The sequence below is a fragment of the Caretta caretta genome, chromosome 4 (assembly GCF_965140235.1).
Source record: "Caretta caretta isolate rCarCar2 chromosome 4, rCarCar1.hap1, whole genome shotgun sequence".
NCBI classification, from domain to species: Eukaryota; Metazoa; Chordata; order Testudines; family Cheloniidae; genus Caretta; species Caretta caretta.
Window position 1 is genome coordinate 140,957,635 of NC_134209.1, and position 17,574 is coordinate 140,975,208.

Genomic DNA, 17,574 nt, shown 5'->3' on the forward strand with positions numbered 1-17,574 from the left:
AGTTAGCTGCTAGGTGGGTAAAGATTGAAGGCCCAAATTGTAGCTCTTTCCTCAGGCAAGCAGTAACCCTTGTCCATCAGAGGTCAAGATGGAAGGCTGGATTGGAGGAGAGGTTGAGATGATGGATAAAGTTTCCTTCTTTCTCGCAAAGTGTAGAGGAGCCAACATCAGAGGAGCAGGCAAAAAAGAATTCCAGGAGCATTCAAGTGTGATTGTTAAACGCAAGAAACACCATGGTCTGAGCTTGAATAGGCTTTCCACCCATTAGAGCCATAATGTGAGTGGACCATAAAGAAAAGGATAAAAGGTGGGGGTGGGAAACAAAGCAAAAGAGAGCCCTACCCTGCCTCTTTTGGGTTACTGTGGATCATACACTTTTTTGTTTCATGGAAAGCTACCTTGACTTTCCTTTCCAGATTTTCTATAGTCTTTTTAACCCAAACAAATTAACCTCCTAAACAAAGTAGCATTGAGCACAGTCTCAGGATGTGTTAGAATGTCCCGGTTCTCCAAGGGGCTTCTCCTGCAGACGTCATGTTTTTCTTGTTGTTAGATCGATTAAGAGTGACAGGGCCTCTTAGAATTCCAGCTCACAGTTCAATAGTTCACAAGGCCTCAGCTTCAACTGTCTCTTTTCCACACAAGGCCAAGTCTTTTGCTTCTATTGTCATTTCAGCCGCTCAGGAACAGCTCCCACTGTCTCTACCTGTGTCTACCAATGTGCCAACAAGACCTCATGGTCAACATTAGCAAAGGCTTGAATGTAAAAGGGTACCACGGGAGCTATGGTTAGGATTATACTGAGCACGTCTTCCACTTGGGGGCTACTATTTTAACGTGTTGCTTTGGGAGAAAATGTTGAAACCCGGATTCTAAATCCATATTTAGGCACCTTAATAAAAAGGGCCTGATTTTCAGATGGGTCGGGCACCTTCATCCCCCATTGATTTTAGTAGAATTTCAGCATTTCTGAAAATCAAGCCACTTTTTTAGGTGCTTCCAAATAGATGTAGTAGGCTAACTTTAGACAGCCTAGGTATGCAAATGTTGGTTAAGTGTGTTCAATAGGAATGGGTAAGCTAGAAAACACGTCTTCCTCTTATGACTTAGGTTCCTATGAAATTTTCCCCTCTAGTGCAATGGAGAATTAATCTTCCATTTGAGTGATTCCTTTAGTAGGTGCATTTATTTTATTTCTGTACATGCTGTTAATAGCGACACCATCTACCTATCTACGCTGAAGCGTCGTATTGTTGGCATTACCCCCCGTAGAACTCCTGCTGACCAGTTAAGGTTGAATGAAAAGAACAATAGCAGAACCAAATGGAAAACCCTCATTAGTCTGTCCTCTCCATCCTCCATTCTGGAGTGTTTCCTACCACACATGGACTATGCTTTTGCTTGCAGCCACCCTTGCCATGCCCAGCAGCCAGCAGAGGGGTCTCTTGCTGTGCTGTAGCAGAGTCAAGCTCTCTGCATATCGTTCTAGACACAGAGCAGTGAGCTGGACTGAAACAGCCGTACTGACACTGCACGTCTCTGCAGGAAGCAGCTGTTCCTCTAGAATCACAGGAACTGAAGAGATCAGGGAGGTTTTCCTACGGGCTGTGAGAGGGAAGCTGACACTTTCTTGATGATAATCTCCGTCATCTGCTTCACCACACTGATAATGAGACTGTAAATCAGTGTAACCGTTCCCTGACTGACTACCCCTTAACCAGGCTGGGGACCCAAAGGGCAGGGTAGAGCCAGAATAATAAGAAGGGGAGCCTGTCCTGATTTCTGCAGGTACCAGATTATATAAGTGCTCACACTTGCACTGGCTTTGCAATTGATTGCGACTCTTTCTTCTGGAGCCTTGGTCATCACAAAGTCCTAACTGGAGTTTTGATGAAAAATAAGATGAGCTAGATCTATATGAAAATAAAAATAAGATGTATTGTTTTATCATCTGTCTCCTTACATTCCTCACCAGGCTTTTACGTTGTTTTTACATAGTTTTATTAATTTAACATAAAATTAAAGTAATGTCTAAGCTAGGTGTATATATAATACCAAAGTGATGACACTGGATGGAGATGAAGCATAAAAAATATACGGCAGCATTTCTAGATCTGCTTTGTTCAAGCCAATATCCTCTTGTTCTGCCTCTTTACCTTGATCCTGAGCACTAACAACCAGAGGAGCTGAGGCGGTGAGATCCTTTTGCTCTGTTGGAGCTGTCCAGTGCTGATCAATTAACTGGTAAATGTAAAATGTATGCAGTGTCGTTGTCGCTGGGTGGGTCCCAGGATATTGGAGAGACAAGATGGGTGAGGTAATATCTCTTATTGGACCAACGACTGTTGGTGAGAAAGACAAGGTTTCGAGCTACACCGAGTTCTTCCTTAGGTCTGAGAAAGGTATCTGTGGTGGGGCATGTGTTTAGTCTCTTAGAGAGTATGGATGATTCAGCTCCAGTGTAGGGTAGTCTTGATAAATTGATGATAATTGGGTGTCGTGCAGTGTTCATTTGGTGGGTACTGGTGCCATGGTTTCTCCCAGATGTGGTGTTCTGTGGGTTGTGGACTAGTTGTAGTTGGTTCCACTTGTTTTTGTGTTGAATGGCTGTCATCAGGTTTGCGTTTCTTTGATAGTTACCTTTTGCAGACCTGAGGAAGAGCTCTGTGTAATCTTGAAAGCTTGTCTCTCTCCCAAATAGAAGTTTGTCCAATAACAGGTTTTATCTTACCAACCTTGTCTCTCTAAGTGTAAAATGTAATATTTATAACTGCCAAGAGCATGAGGGGAATTGGAATCAGAAGGAGAGATACAAGGCATCTTGTTTCAGCCCCTGGGTCACAGGCTGAGACATAGGGATTTGAGAATTAATTTCTTAGCAGCATTTCACAAATGTTTTCCTCTAATATGTGGATTCATTTAGCAAGTGTCATCTACCTCAGATCATTCATGCCATGATGGTTCTGACCAGGGTGCAGCCTTATGTAGATAACGCTTGGAAATGACATCAGCATATTGGAGGAAAGCATTTTGTGTGTCTTGTTTGTCTAAAGCACTGCAGTAGGGTCAGTTTGGTTTTCTTTCCTGTTTGGAGAAGGCTTGAGGAAATTCCTTTTCGGGATAATTGGAAACAACACTGTGGGAAGTGCGAGAACTGGGTTTGTCACGTCTGAAGAACTGAAGTACCCAGGAGCTTGGAGACTTGACAACCCACTATCTGCAGGGACTGGGCTGGTGAGCGGAGGGAGACTAAAATCACTGGAGTGCAGTATGAGCAGCCCTGCCTGCTCTCGTGCCACTCTGGGTGTGAATCTCCCACAGTCCAGTGGGCAGTGATTTCCAGTCTCTGCGTGGAAGGCCCATGGGGGACAGGATTTCTAGCTAGCTCCTCATCTTGGGGAAGCATTCCTGCCCGCCACAGCACAGTGATCTCCAACCCTGGCACGGACAGTTAGGGGATGGGTAAGAGGGTGCATAGCTCAGTCCAGAGCCGGAGGGAGGGACAGGTGTATTTGCTGCCCTCAGCCAGAGCGTGTTTGGGTGGCAGGGTCTGAGCGTCTGCCCCCGGGGCGAGGAGTTGGTTTCTGCCCCCGGAGAGCCAGGGACAACGAGGCGGAGGCACGGGTCCGTCAGCACGGCCAGCACCAGGCCGGCCAGCCGCACCCAGGGCAGCAGCAGCTGTACTAGTTTCACAGCCGGCTCGGTGAGAACGAGCAGGGCGCAGGGATGGCGGCAGGCTGGACTCCATTGGCACTACAGTGACCAGACAGGCCAATGATGTGGCATTTGTAAGGGCAGCAGGGGACAGAGGCAGCCGCTGAGTTGACCCAGGCTGTGTGGTGAGCTGTGGCTCAGGATGCTGTAGGGGCTGCAACACACCTCTGGGCAGGGGCCATGGGGGAATCCCAGCGGCAGTGAGAGCCCAGCTTTAAAGAGCCACGCACGTCTGTAGCCAATGGGGAATCCCCAGGCACACTGCTGTCTCCGTGATGTCATATGGGGAATTGAGCTAAACCAAATTGAGGCCACTTTAATTCCAAATGAGAGTGTCCCCACCAGGGCTTACTGCCATTTCCCTACTCCACTTTAAATTGGCTGCTTCACCTTTAGTTAATTTGGATTAATTTTCCTGAGTGTCCACATGTAGACAAGCCCTCAGCTGTTTAGGGCTAAGATTTTAATGGGGATTTCCAGCCAGCTCTTGCACAGTGGTGAGCAACACAACTGATTGCTCTCTTATTCCTGCAATTTTGAGTATAAAATACACATCTGTGAAGAGATTACAAACACACCAGTGTGCCTGCATTTCTCCTTGATCAGACAGAATTGCTGAGTTCCTGTTGATTTATTCCTTACACCACCTGGAGTGAGAGATAAGTTTCCCCTCTTGGGGGTTCTGATAACCCAGGTAACAGGAGCTGTATGATCACCAGGCCTAAGAGGGAGAGCTGAGCTCCCAGGTCTCTCAGGGGAGGCAGGTGGCCAAGGTAAGAGGATGGAGGGTTGGAATGAGGCCAGTGGAGAGCTCTCATGCTGGTTAGGTAGCACACAAGGAGCAGGAAGGGCAGGAATCTGAGGTGAGCTGGTTGTGTGAGATTTATTTCACCAGCAATGGGAGTTGTCACCTCTCAGTGTGGCTAAAGGTTTGTGTTGTTTTGTCCATTGATTTTTCCAGTAAGCCTCTCAGTATCTCATTAACCCTCTGAGCCATCAAAGAAATGAACACCTGTCATTAATAAATACATCAATGTGTCACCCTGGGTGAACCTACAAGGCATGGCCAGGAGTCTCTTCAGCTCGAGGTGAACAGACATGTCCCTTAGACTTTGTTCTGTGCTGGGTGAACAGATCTGACTGGGTGGCTGATAGAGAGGGGATAAGGAATGAATCCATGGTTCCCACACTGCAGCTGCCCTGATATGGAGACAGGTGGGAGCAAGCAGCTGTTACATTGTATGAACGTAACTGATAGCCAGAGCAGGGAGGATTTTGTATTGTCCTGTATCACTGTGTGAAAAGGGTGCCATAAATATGTTGACAATGATAATCTGCTTCATCTTCAGATTGAACGGTGCTGATTGTGATACTGTAATCAGCAACACTGCTCCCAGCCTGACTGCCACTGAACTAGGCTGGGACCCCAGGCAGCAAGGTGGAGGCACTGTATATAGGACCCCAGGAGCTTGTCCTCGTTTCTGTTGGTACCAGGTTTGTAGGCCCATAATGCTGGAACTGCCACAGATTCTGGAGTCCGAGTCAGCAGAATGTCCCCGCTGGAGTCTGAATGTAAAGACAAATACAAACAAAATTATTAACTATCGACGCTCTAGTGTTTTCACACCTTAGTTTTTGTGTGTATTGTATTGTATTTTCTGGATTAAATGAAAAAACACTGAGTGGATTCCAACGTGCACCTAAATAAGAGCAAAGGACTCTCCTGTTGTGATTCAGAAAACCCAGGCTGTGCATCTTCTAGATTTTGGGCTGATTCTTACCCTGGATCCCGAGCAGACAGGAGCAGATGAGCTGAGCCTGTGAGATCATCTTCATGTGTCTGTCCTGACCAGAAGTTGTCAATAAACCACAAAGGGTGAAGTGAAACCTTTATAACGGTTCCAAGCAGCAGGGAAGGGTCAGGCGGTTGCATATAAGCAAAGCATCTACTCGCAGCCCCTGATACGGAGTCAGAGCTCCAGCTACTGTAAATCAGTGTAGCTGCCCTGATGTCAGTGGATCTATGGAGATTTATACCTGCTGAGGAGCAGGGTCATAGGGGATGGATTGGTTTGTACTATTCCAGAGAGTGTATATCTTTATGAATGTGTTACAAACTCTGCCATTTATTCCCCCTCCCCGCCACTTTACCCATCTCCTGTTGGCTTCTTGCTCCTGATTCTGGACTCTTTGCTCTGCCCAAGCTGATAGCATGGAGAAGCATGGAGACAGCATCTATACCACCTCCTTGCCCACTTTTACCCTTTATTCAGGCTCTCTCATCAGCCTCGAAATCTCCCTGCCCACCCAACAACAAACACCACGTCTCTTCCTTTGTGTCCCTTGTCCAAACCCCACTTCTTCAAGACCCCATACACTATCATTCTAATTCCATGGAAGGAATTGGTGTTAACCGAGAAGAAACTCGCAACCTACGGGACACGTGCACTAGCCTCATAAGTAACCATATAATCCTCCCCGTCACCCTGCCCCTTCCCCTTCCCCTTCCCTTTCCTGTGTTGTCTCCTCTTTGTTGTTCAAGTGCTTTAGGCCCCTATCCTGTAAGCATGTGTACCATGTGTACATGGGGAGAACCATTGAATTCCAGGCATAGGATACTGATGGACTCAATGGGACCTTACGCATGCATAAAGTGGTGTTGCCAACTCTAACAATTGAATTAGGACTCCCATGTCATGTGACGGTTTATTTAAAGCCTTCCCAACTCCTGGAGCCACACTGATTGCACTGAAAAGCTTGACCCAAGTGTGCCCAGCATGCTCCAAACCAAAAGACAAATGAAATCACTGAAATGATTTTTGTTTTGTTTTTTAATCTCATGATTTCTGAATGTTCGTGGTTGGCAATACTCATACATTAGTGACATATAAAAGTGTTAGCAGGATCGGGGACTGTCAGCTCTTCAGAGCAGGGTTCCTGTCTGCGTTTGTTCAGTGAGTGCAAAGCACATCCAACAGTAACGCTACACGGCTTTCTGTGTGGGGCATTTCAGATGGTCCCGTCTCTGCTGGAGGAGAGACACGTTTGTGTGATGCCATCTGCTGGCAATAGGGGGGATATTCAGTCCTATGATTTCTTTAACTTCTATCCCTGTTGCAAAGTGAGTCTATGGATGTGTGTGAAGAGGTGGAAATGGGAATACACCAATTGCCAGTGAAACTAAAATAGAATTTAACCCCGTTGATCCTGTCACTTTTCATAATGTAACATTTGTTTCTTATTTTTACTCCAAAATCTCCTTCTTCCGCTAGTTTCTCTCGTCCTTCCCTTTTCCTTCTGTCTCTTCCCCTTGTGTCTTCTCTGTTCCACTGTCACACAGCCCTACGCCCAGCCCAAGCATTGTATTATCCACCCCATGCACACTGCTCACTTTCTAGTCCCCTTTCTACCCACACAGCCTTCCATGCCTTCTCTCTCTCTCTCTCTCTCTCTCTCTTTTCTTCCCCTCATCGCCCCCCAGCTCCCTGGCAGTTCCTGAGAGGTGCAGACAGCCCTCAGCAATCTTTGATTCGATCGGCCCCTGAAGTCACTCAGTGCCTCAGAGGAGCCCCTCAGCCCTTTGCAGCATTGGCCCTGCTTGACCGTAAAATATTGGGAGTGCAACTTGTCTCTGGGGTCATGGTGGAAACCACCTGGGCATAAATAAACGTCCTCCGCGTGGCTGAGGTTTTGTATCTATTACTGTTGCTGAGCTGGTAACACCCAGACACCTAATAGCCATTAAGAGAGCATCAAAGGTTGACCATTACTGATGCTGACGCAGGAGTAGCAGATGTTTGGATGGTTCCATTTATGAAGCAGATGTTGTAATGAGCAAAAGTAACTGAACTGAAGGGGCTGCATCACATAGTGTCCTTTATTCTGAGAACAGTTTCTTTGAATTAGACTGTTGCAGTTTTCCAGTGTGGATGCTTTAGAAATCCATCCATTTTGTCAGCTCAGTAGAAAGTTGCTTGGATTGTAACCTCCTGTCAGTAGGAAGTTGGATGCAACCCATAAGAGCAAATCCATGTTAGCGGGCAGGGAGCAATTGCTGAGTAAAGAGTGTTGAACCCCTGGTGTGAGCACCTGAAAGGACTGGAAGTTCTTCAGTGTGGAAGGAGGTGATCGAAGTCTGACACACCCAGCCACCCCACTGCAGGGCGGCAGAGGCAATCACGCAATTAAGCTGCACAGGAAGCACCTGAAATACTGAGTGAGAGTCTGAAACTAAACAGCAGGGAGGTTTTTGTGCTGGTTTGTATCACTGTGCGAGAGGGGCACTGTTGTACTTTTGGCAGTAATAATCTCCAGCATCATCTGCTTCAACCCTGCTGATTGTGAATGTGAAATCAGTGCCAGACCCACTGCCACTGAAGCGGTCTGGGACCCCAGAGGGGCGGGTGGAAGCGCTGTAGATAAGGAGCTTAGGAGCTTGTCCTGATTTCTGTTGGTACCAGGCCATCCAGTTGCTAACACTGGAACTGGCTTTGCAGTTGATGGTGACTCTGTCTCCTGGAGACACTGCCAGGGATTCTGGAGTCTGAGTCATCACAGTCTGTCCACTGGAATCTGGTTTGGAGAATAAATTTGGAATAAAAAAATGTAAAAATCCTCCAACATCAGAATATTTGGCACACTACAAAGTTGCATCTCTAGGAGTCTAACCTGGAGCTCTCATTCTGTTAACACTAAAAAGAAAAGGAGTACTTGTGGCACCTTAGAGACTAACCAATTTATTTGAGCATGAGCTGCTCAAATAAATTGGTTAGTCTCTAAGGTGCCACAAGTACTCCTTTTCTTTTTGCGAATACAGACTAACACGGCTGTTCCTCTGAAATCTGTTAACACTGTAATTGCTGCTAGGAGTGATAGCTGGAAAGGGAAGTTCTTTCTATTTAAATCCTAAAAAATGTTTGACTTTCCTTTAAACTAATCTTCTCTTGTTGTCCTTACCTTGAATGCAGAGCACGAGGAGCCAAAGTAGCTGAGTCTGGGAGATCATCCTGATATGTCTAGAGTGACAGATACAAAGCTCAGAAGCACAAAGTGCTCATGTGACATGTTTATATCTGCTCTGAACAGCTGCGTACTGTCACTCAGGTGGAAATATGCAAAGCAGCATCTCTGTGTAAATGTCCATTCCCTCTGCAGACCCAGGGCCACGTACACCCCTCAGTCTGGTAACTCATCTCTCATTCCTGGCAGTGCGGGATGCCCAGGTGGGTCTGGCAGGGGATGGTCACTATAATCAAGGGCCCAGGTTGTTCTGGAGCTTTTCCTGATCAAAGATTCCAGGACTGGGCTGTTAGTTCATGAGCTCAGTGGTATCCAGGGTCTGCATCACGAATAACTTCTAATTCCTGGGGCTTATTTACAGTGTGTGCTTATTCAGAGAGAAGTTTTCCAGATGGGTGGTCAGGATGCTGGTTAGTGAGTTCTTGACTGTTTTGCAGGGCTTTGAAAACCTATAGTGCTGCTTAAGGGCTCGTTAATTATTATTCTTATTATATAGTTATACTAGATTTTACCTTATTGCCAGATTCCTTTCTAATATCTGTCACTGAATAGAAATAGGCACTTAAGCTTGAAGAGATGAAACTTGTTTGCTGTGGATGGTTGCAATGCTGCCCATCCTCTTCCTCCCTAAGCTCATTGAATGGGCCATTTACAGCTGTTGCCTCCAATTCTGCTTCTCACCCCCTCCCATCTGTTCTGATTTCTGCCCTTTCCACTCCACCAAACTGCTCTCACCCTTTCCTGGACCACTCTCCATCCCTATCCTCCTTGACTTCTAGGCTGCGTCAGATGTTGTCAATCACATTCTCATTGCAGAAGTCTTCTACTCCCTTGGTTTTTGTGATGTTGCCCTGTCCTGGTTCTCCTCCTACCTCATGCATTCTTCTTACAGCATCTAGTCTGGTTGGTTGTTGTCCTCCCCTCTGCCATTCTGCCAAGGGACCCCTGAGGCTTCCATCTTTAGCGCCTTGCAGCGATGCACGGTGTGTGTGTCTGTACAGTGCCTAGAGGCTGGGATCCTGATCCTGAGCGGGGCCTCTAGGTATTGACTGTAAGACAGATGCTAAATGATAATATAAATGTCAAAGAAGGCACCTCAGCCTGCACTGCCTTCTAACTCTGCCTATGGTTTTGGATATCCTGTGACACACCATAACTGCACCCTATAGGACCTTGCATAGGAAAGCCCACCAGGCCAGATGAGCAACTGCCCAGTACTGAGTCCTGTAATAGTGATAAGAAGAGGGGACGTGTTGTGGTTTTTAGAGGAATGTGATGTTACATTTTTCACCCCACAATCAGTATTAAATAGAGCTGATTGGAAAACTCACATTGTTCCTATAAAAATATTAACTACAGTAGGTTGCAGCCAAACTCTTCTGAGTAGTGACAAAGTAATGAGGTTTGACATGACAGTTTCCCAAATACAAAGACACATGGATGAGAGAGGAGAAGCTAAAAGGAAACAGAATGAAATGCTTCTTTGTATGGTTGGATGGTAGGTGGGTGATGATTGTTAGCACTAAATTGTAGCTCTTTCCTCAGGCAGGCAGAATCCCTGCTCAATCCGAGGTGTGGTTGGAAAACTGGATTGGAGGACAGGTAAAGATGATGGATAAAGTTTCCGTCTCTCTCCCAAAGCGGAGATGAGAGAACATCAGAGGAACAGACGAAAAAGAACTCCTGGATTGTCTATAGGAGGTTGTTAAACCCAAGAAACATCGTGGCCTGAGATTTCTACAGGCTTTACACCTGTTAGACTCATAAAGTAGAGGTGAAAATAAAAGCAAGGGATGGATGCAGAGTAAAAAAAGAACAGCCAACAAGACCTCCTGGTCAACACTAACAAAGGCTTGAACGTGTAAAACCACATGAGCTATGGTTAGGACTATACTGAATGTGGCCTCTCGTTGGAAGCTATCACTTTACATATATTCCTTTGGGCCAGAATGATCAAACCCATGTGCCAGAAGTCAGGTTCCTAAAACAATATTTGGCACCTAAGTAAAAATGGTCTGATTTTCAGAGGAGCAAAGCATCTTCAGCTCCCACTGATTTCAGTGCAGTGGGTGGGGGCTCAGCAGCTGTAGAAACCAAGCCTCCCTCTAGGTTTAGGAGCCTAACTTCAGGCACCCAGGTTTGGAGGTGTTGGTCTCAGGTGTTTCATACAAATGGGTGCTTTAGAAGAGATGCTTTCCTTCTTATGTCATTCTCCCCTTTGAATCAATGGAGGATTCATCTCCCACCAGACGTTTTCCTTTAATACTCTTGTGCTGGAAAACCCTTTGTTATCTCTCTGTATATGGTGGCCATAATAACACCATCCATACGTATAAGGAGAGGCATTGTATCATTCACATTACTCCATAGCATTCATGCTGACCAGTTAAGGCCGAATGCAAAGAATAGCCGTTCCAAATGGAAAACCCCTGTTAGTCCATCCACTCTATCTTCTGTGCTGGAGCGTTCCCTACAGCAGATGTGCTACCTTCTTGGTTGCAGCCTCCCTGTGCATTCACAGCAGCTGGTGCAGGGGGTTTCTAACCCTCTACATCTTGTTCCAGACACAGAGCAGGTTCTTAGCATGGTGTGAGCAGTTGGCAGGAAGGCGGCAGTCACATTGACACTGAGTTTGTCTGCGCGGAACAACCGTTCCACTATTCAAACAGGCACTGCAGAGCACAGGGAGGTTTTGTTTCAGGGCTGTACACGTGAGAGGGAAGCTGACAGTTTGTTGACAATAATAATCTCCAGCATTATCTGCTTCAGCTGCACTAACAGTGTGGGTGTAATCAGTGTAGCTGCTCCTGAACTGGGCCCTGCACTGGCCTGGGACCCCAGAGAGGAGGGCAGAGCCAGAATAAATAAGAAAGTTAGGAGCTTGCCCTGATTTCTGTCAGCACTGAGCTAAGTAATTGCTAGAGCTTGAACTGGTTTGGGCAGCTGATCATGACTTTCTCCTGGAGACACTAATAAGGATTCTGGAGAACGAGTTATTGCAATATCCTGGCTGGACTCTGACTGAACTATGCAAAAATCAGTAACTACATACATCGGAAAATAAAAATAAGAGTTTTGTTTTAATTGTGTCTAATTAGACACATCTCCATGCTTTTTCACATTGTTAGATTGTTTATGTTGTTTTCTTAATTTAACATAAGAAGGGAATAGTTTCTAAGTTGCATGTAAATACCCAAGTGATGCCACTGGCTGGATATAAAGCATAAAATATACACGGTGACATTTGTAGATCTGTTTTTTTAGGTCAATATCATCTTGTCTGCTCCTTACCCTGGATCCAGAGTATTAGCAACCAGCTGAACTGAGCCTGTGAGATCATCTGGCTACCTTGAAGCTGTCCAGTGCTGATCCATTAACCGTACAGAGTAAAACAAAATATTTGTAACAGCAGAGAGGAGCAGGGGAATTTGAATTGGAGGGAACTGTGCAAAGCATCTCACCTCAGTCCATGTGTCACAGGCTCAGTCCTGGGGAGCTGAGAATGGATTTCTTAGCAGCATCTCCCATATGTTTTCCTCCCGCATGGGAATTCGTTTACCAAGTGTCATCTACGTCACAGCATTCCTTCCAGGATGGTTGGGACCAAAGTTCAGCACCAGACAGATGACACTTGTGAGAGGAATGAATGTGGTGGAGGAAAACGTGTGTGTCCATGTATGTACTTCACTGGGATCAGTCTGGTTTTCGCTCCTGTTTGTAGAAACCTTGAGCAGATGCTCCTTTGGGATGTTTGGAGCTGACGTTGCTGAGAAGTTGAACAGAAAAAGAACTGGGTTTGTATGTCTGCAGAACTTAAAACGTCCAGGAGCTTGGAGACTTTGAACCCCCCTAGCTGCAGAGGTCAGGCTGATGACCAGAGGGAGACGAGAATCTCTGGAGTGGCTGGGAGCAGCCCTGCCTGCTATCGTATCACTCTGGGTTTGGCTCTCCCACAGCCCAACCGGTGGTGACTTCCAGTCTCTCTGTGGAAGGGCTTATCAAGAGACAGGGTTTCTAGCTAGCTCTTCAGCATGGGGCACCTACCTGACCAGCCACAGCATGGTTATCTCAAACTCTGCCACGCACAGGAGATGGGCAGGAGGCTGTGTCCCTTAGCTCATGGCTGGAGAGAGGGACAGGCAAGTTTGCTGCCCTCAGCCAAGAGAGTTTGGGTGCCTGGGTCTGAGTGTCTGCTCCCAAGGTTGCGGTTGGTTTATGTCCTCTGAGAGCCAGAGCCAGTTAGAAGGAGGTGTGTGTCCAGGCGGATCACCCACCTCCATAGGTACCTCCACACCCACTTCTGCTCCTTTATACAGGCTGCCACATCAGCCTGGAACTCCCCCTCAACCCCACTCCTCCTCCTCCTCAATGTCCCTTCTTCAAATCCCCATATACTATCTCTCGAATTCCACTGGAGCATTTTATATTAACCAAGAAAGAAACTAGTAACCACCAGGACACATTCACTAGCTTCCCAAGTAACCACATAATCCTCTCCATTGTCCTGCCCCTTCCCTATTCCATCCCCTTGTTATCCCCTCTTGTGCTGGTGGTCTCTTAGACCCTGGTCCAGTAAACACTTGTGCAAATTTTCAGTTTTATACTCATGTCGTGTTAAGGGAGAGTCCCTGTTTTTTGTTGTTGGGTTTTTTTAATAATTAAATTTCCAGCCCTACTGGTTTCAGAGACAGGTTTGACCCTGAATGTCCCCAGCCGGGAAGGCAAATGAAAACCCCCCTCAAATTTTATTACTTTTTAAAAATCTCATGATTTTTAGAGAGAATCACATGAGTTTTGAACGTTTGGAGATCCAGTATACATCCTGCTACAGTTCCTCACCTGCATAATTGTTTGCAGGATCAGAGACACGGCCTGTAAGCTCTTCAGGGTCAAAAGCTATCTGCATTTGTGCTGAGAAGTGCCACCCACACCTAAGAATACTAATACACTGCTGTCTGTGGTCAGAATTTGAGCTGTCTACGTCTTTTGCTGGATTAGTGAAACATTTGTGTGATGCCACCTGGTGGCAGTCCAGGGGATATTCAGCGCAATGATTTAGTTTGCCAATATTCTGTTTTGATAGGAGGATGGATATACACATCTAAAGACATATAAGATCATTTCACAATCACAAAAGGGTATGGTTAAGCAGAAACAATAAGTAGTACAAACAGGTCATCTCACAGTCTCTTCTGTGAAGATTCACTCAGTTAGTGGTTAATGAAGTAGCTTTAATTCTGGTAAACAGAAATGTGCTGGCCGAAAGATGTTAGTTCACTTAGCTTACATTGTATTTTATTTTCCCCCTTCTGTGGCACTTGATTTTTTTGTTCATCTGTTTTACTCCTTGGACTGTTTGAATGTTTATTTTAAAATGCTTCATTGTATTTCTGTAGATACAACATCAATGAATAGTTTTACAGCCCCTTTGATCCATGTTCTTCATTAGATCCAGCAAAAGTGTATCTCATGAGCACATTGATTTCTTGTACTCTTTGCAGAATTTTCCTTGGTGTTAAACGTATATTGGGGAAAATCCATCACAGCTAACCTTCAAAATAACATTAGGAAGAATGTGTCCACGGCCTTCTCATGTCATGTGCTTTGCTCTTATTTTTTAGTAGCAAATTTCCCCCCAACTCTGGCTGTGCGCTCTGCCACCCAGCTCCCCCTCCCCACACCCCGCTATGAAGAAGCACAGTCTGTTTGCATGCAAAACATGGGCTGACTCCAAAGAATCACAGAGGGTGATTCTTGGCCCATTTGAAGTCAGCGGAGGTTTTGCCTCTGACTTCAGTGGGGCCAAGATTTCCCCCGCAGTAAGTATGTCTGAGGAGTTGGAAATGGAGATACAAGAATCACCAGTGAAACTAAAATAGACTTTTACATTTTACATAACACGACATTTGTTCCATTTTTCTATTCCGAATTTTCCTCCCTTTCCAGGTTTCCCTCCTTCTTCCCCTTCCCTTCCATCTCTTCTCCTTGTCTCTTCTCTCCGTCACACAATCCTGACCCCAAGCCATTCACCCTATTATCCATTCCATGCACACTGTTCACGTTCCCATTCCATTTCAGCACTCACAGCCTTCCATATAGACGCTTCCCGCCTCTCTCTCTCGGTCTCTCTCTCAGGACCCCTTCCCACAAGGTGCCCGGCAGCTCCTGAGAAGTGCTGAGAGCCCTCAATTCTCTTTGACTCCAGTGGGAGCTGAAATCACTCAGAGCCTCATAGGATCTTCTCAGGGCCTGGCAGAACTGGCCCTGCTTAGTCCCAGGATACTGGGGGCACAACCAATGTGTCATGGTGAGAACCACATAGCAATAAAATAACGTGACCCAGATGGCTGAGGTTTGGTATTTGTAACTCTCTCTGAGTTGGTAAGACCCAGCCGAACAGCACCCTGATCCCATTGGTCAGTCAGAACTGGAGGTGGGATGGGTTTTGTCCCAGGCCATTGGGCGGTTTCTGTGCTCCCGTTAGAGCAGAGGGACCTGGGTTTCCCAAGGAAAATGTTTGGTGAATTGTATGTTAATGGTGGAAAGCAAAGGGGAGAGAAGGAGCCTGGTGTTGCAGTGAGTGTCTGGACACTGAGGGTCTGTCTGTACTGCTGTTAAAACCCAAGGCTGGCCCGGGCCACCTGACCAGAGCTCACAGGGCTTGAGCAAAGGGGCTGTTTAATTGTGGTCTAGACCTTCGGGCTTGGCTGGAGCTCAAGCTTTAGCACCCTGTGAGGCAGGAGGGTCCCAGAGCTCGGGCTGCAGCCCAAACCTGAATGTCTACAGCCCCTTACTGCAAGCCCAAGTCAACTGGCATGGGCTACCTGCGGGTGTCTAATTGCAGTGTAGATAGGAGGAGCCAAAATAGGTGAGAAGCTTAGGAGCTTGTCCAGATTTCTGTTGCTACCAGGATACACAGGAGCTGCTAAGGCTAGACCTGGCTGTATATCTGATGGGGACTTTTTCTCCTGGAGACACAGAGGGCTTCTGGAGATTAAGTCATAGTGACCTGCCCATTGGAGCCTGGATTAATTATACAGTATAAAGAAAGAAAGATAAATGGTCATTGATAGTGAGCAATGTTGTTTATTAATATGTGATTGACATTTGCATCTTTGGACAATGGTCATAGAATACAAGATGTTCACAATCATTGGTCTGGTAGCTGAGGCACAGAACATGTGGGTCCTGGTCTGGCTCTGCCACAGCCTTGATGTGTGACCTTGGCCTAGTCATTGTGCTCTCAGTTCCCATTGAAATGTATGGAATGATCTACGTGAGCAAGGACTGCAGGATATGACCCTATAAGCCCCGTCCTGCTCCCATTGATGTCAGAGGCAAAACTCCCATTGATTTCAATGGCAGTGGAGTGGGGCCCTAAATCTCCCTGTGCCTCATCTTCCCTCAGTGTAAAGTGGGGAGGGTGATGCTCACTGGGCGTGCGCCCAGGGGGTGCTGGGATATCACTGATCAGTGTTTGTAAAGTGCTTTGGGATCCAAAGGCGGAAGGTGCTAGGTTAGTGCAGAGGCCTAACTCCTCCCCATCAACCAGGGGTCGGTCAGTGATGGTGTCAGCCCTTCATGCAAAAGAATAAGGAAGGCGAGTGTTTTCTGCTTATGTCCACACAAACATGGAATGATTTGCACGTGCCCATTAGAAGCAGAGCTTTCCTGGGTAGCTGTGCTCTGTAGGGGTGTTGATTTTGTTGCTCTGGGACAGGGTAGTGTACCTTATCCATTACATGGTCATTATAGGTACAGCATGCTGTCCTGCAATTACCTGGTCCTGCACTTGCTGTGTTTTGGTGTATCAGTTGTAGGTCCATTGGTTGTAGTGGGGGTAGCTGGGGGGTCATGGGTACCTTTGCCCTGTAGTTTGGCATGAAACACACTGGTGTAGGTTTATATCCCAGGCAGCTGGGGTTTGGATTTCCTTTCTCCCCCGATCCATCATTTCCTTCCTCCAGATCCTCCTCCAAACTCTTCCAGTCTCTCTCCCTGGGGCCTTCCTATTTCGTGCTACTTTGGTCTTCCTCCATCCTTTCCTACCTTAAAGCATCTTTGCCCTCGGCTCTCCCTGCTGGATCCCAGGGGATGTGTTGCTACCTGCTGCCAGCCGCCTCCTCGTTTAGTTGTAAATGCTCACAAGTGGTTAGGTGCCCCCAGCACTGGAAGGTTATCAGTGCCTCTGGTTCCAGTACCATAGTTACAGTGATGCTGTCTACAGGAAGCATCTGTTACACTCGAGTGAGAAAAACAAAGAGTGGAGAGGTGTTTGGAGTAGTCACTGAGAGAGGGTAGCTGGTATACTGCTGACAATAATAATCTCCAGGAGAACAAGGGCTGTTTGGTCCCTGCTAGAGCCATGGAACTCCCACCTCCCTGTTATCCTTAAAGGGGACAGAACCTATCAAGCACCTGTCCCAGAAGAGTCGGGTCTTAACGAGGACTGGGCAATGCAGAGTCAGGTGTGGCAGCATAAGCAGGGGAGGGAGCTAGGTTGGTGTAACTCCAGCGTCTGTTGCAAGGGAATGCTAACAGATAAAGACCCCCATATTACATGTCCCCCATAGTTCTCCCTCCCAAAGGCTCAGCCCCATTAAAGCACCCAGGTGCACACTTGATACTGGATTGTTGGCCCCCATAGTGACCCCCCTAACTGACACATCGCCCTCTTCCCATGCTAGCCTCCCTTTCCTTTCACCAAATGTGCCAACAACCCACAGACTCCACCAGACATTGTTCCAAATCCCCTCCTTCACCCTTTCCAGTTGCTGCCTCTTTTGGGTGGGTATGGCCAACCGGAAGCCACAGGGAAGCTGACTAAACATCTTCTTGGTT

At 46.7% G+C, this 17,574-nt stretch overlaps 1 long non-coding RNA gene across 4 annotated transcripts in view; it reads left to right on the forward strand.

Moving 5' to 3' along the window:
- LOC142071958 (uncharacterized) overlaps nt 1-17,574 on the forward strand; it is a 478,941-nt gene that overhangs the window by 330,227 nt on the left and 131,140 nt on the right. The window contains exon 1 of one of the 4 annotated variants that reach the window (XR_012668238.1): nt 1,710-1,788. The exons of the other annotated variants lie outside the window; for them this stretch is intronic. This is a non-coding gene — a long non-coding RNA (uncharacterized LOC142071958). Of the gene's footprint in view, nt 1-1,709; nt 1,789-17,574 lie in introns of those variants that run through there. 4 annotated transcript variants of the gene reach the window in all.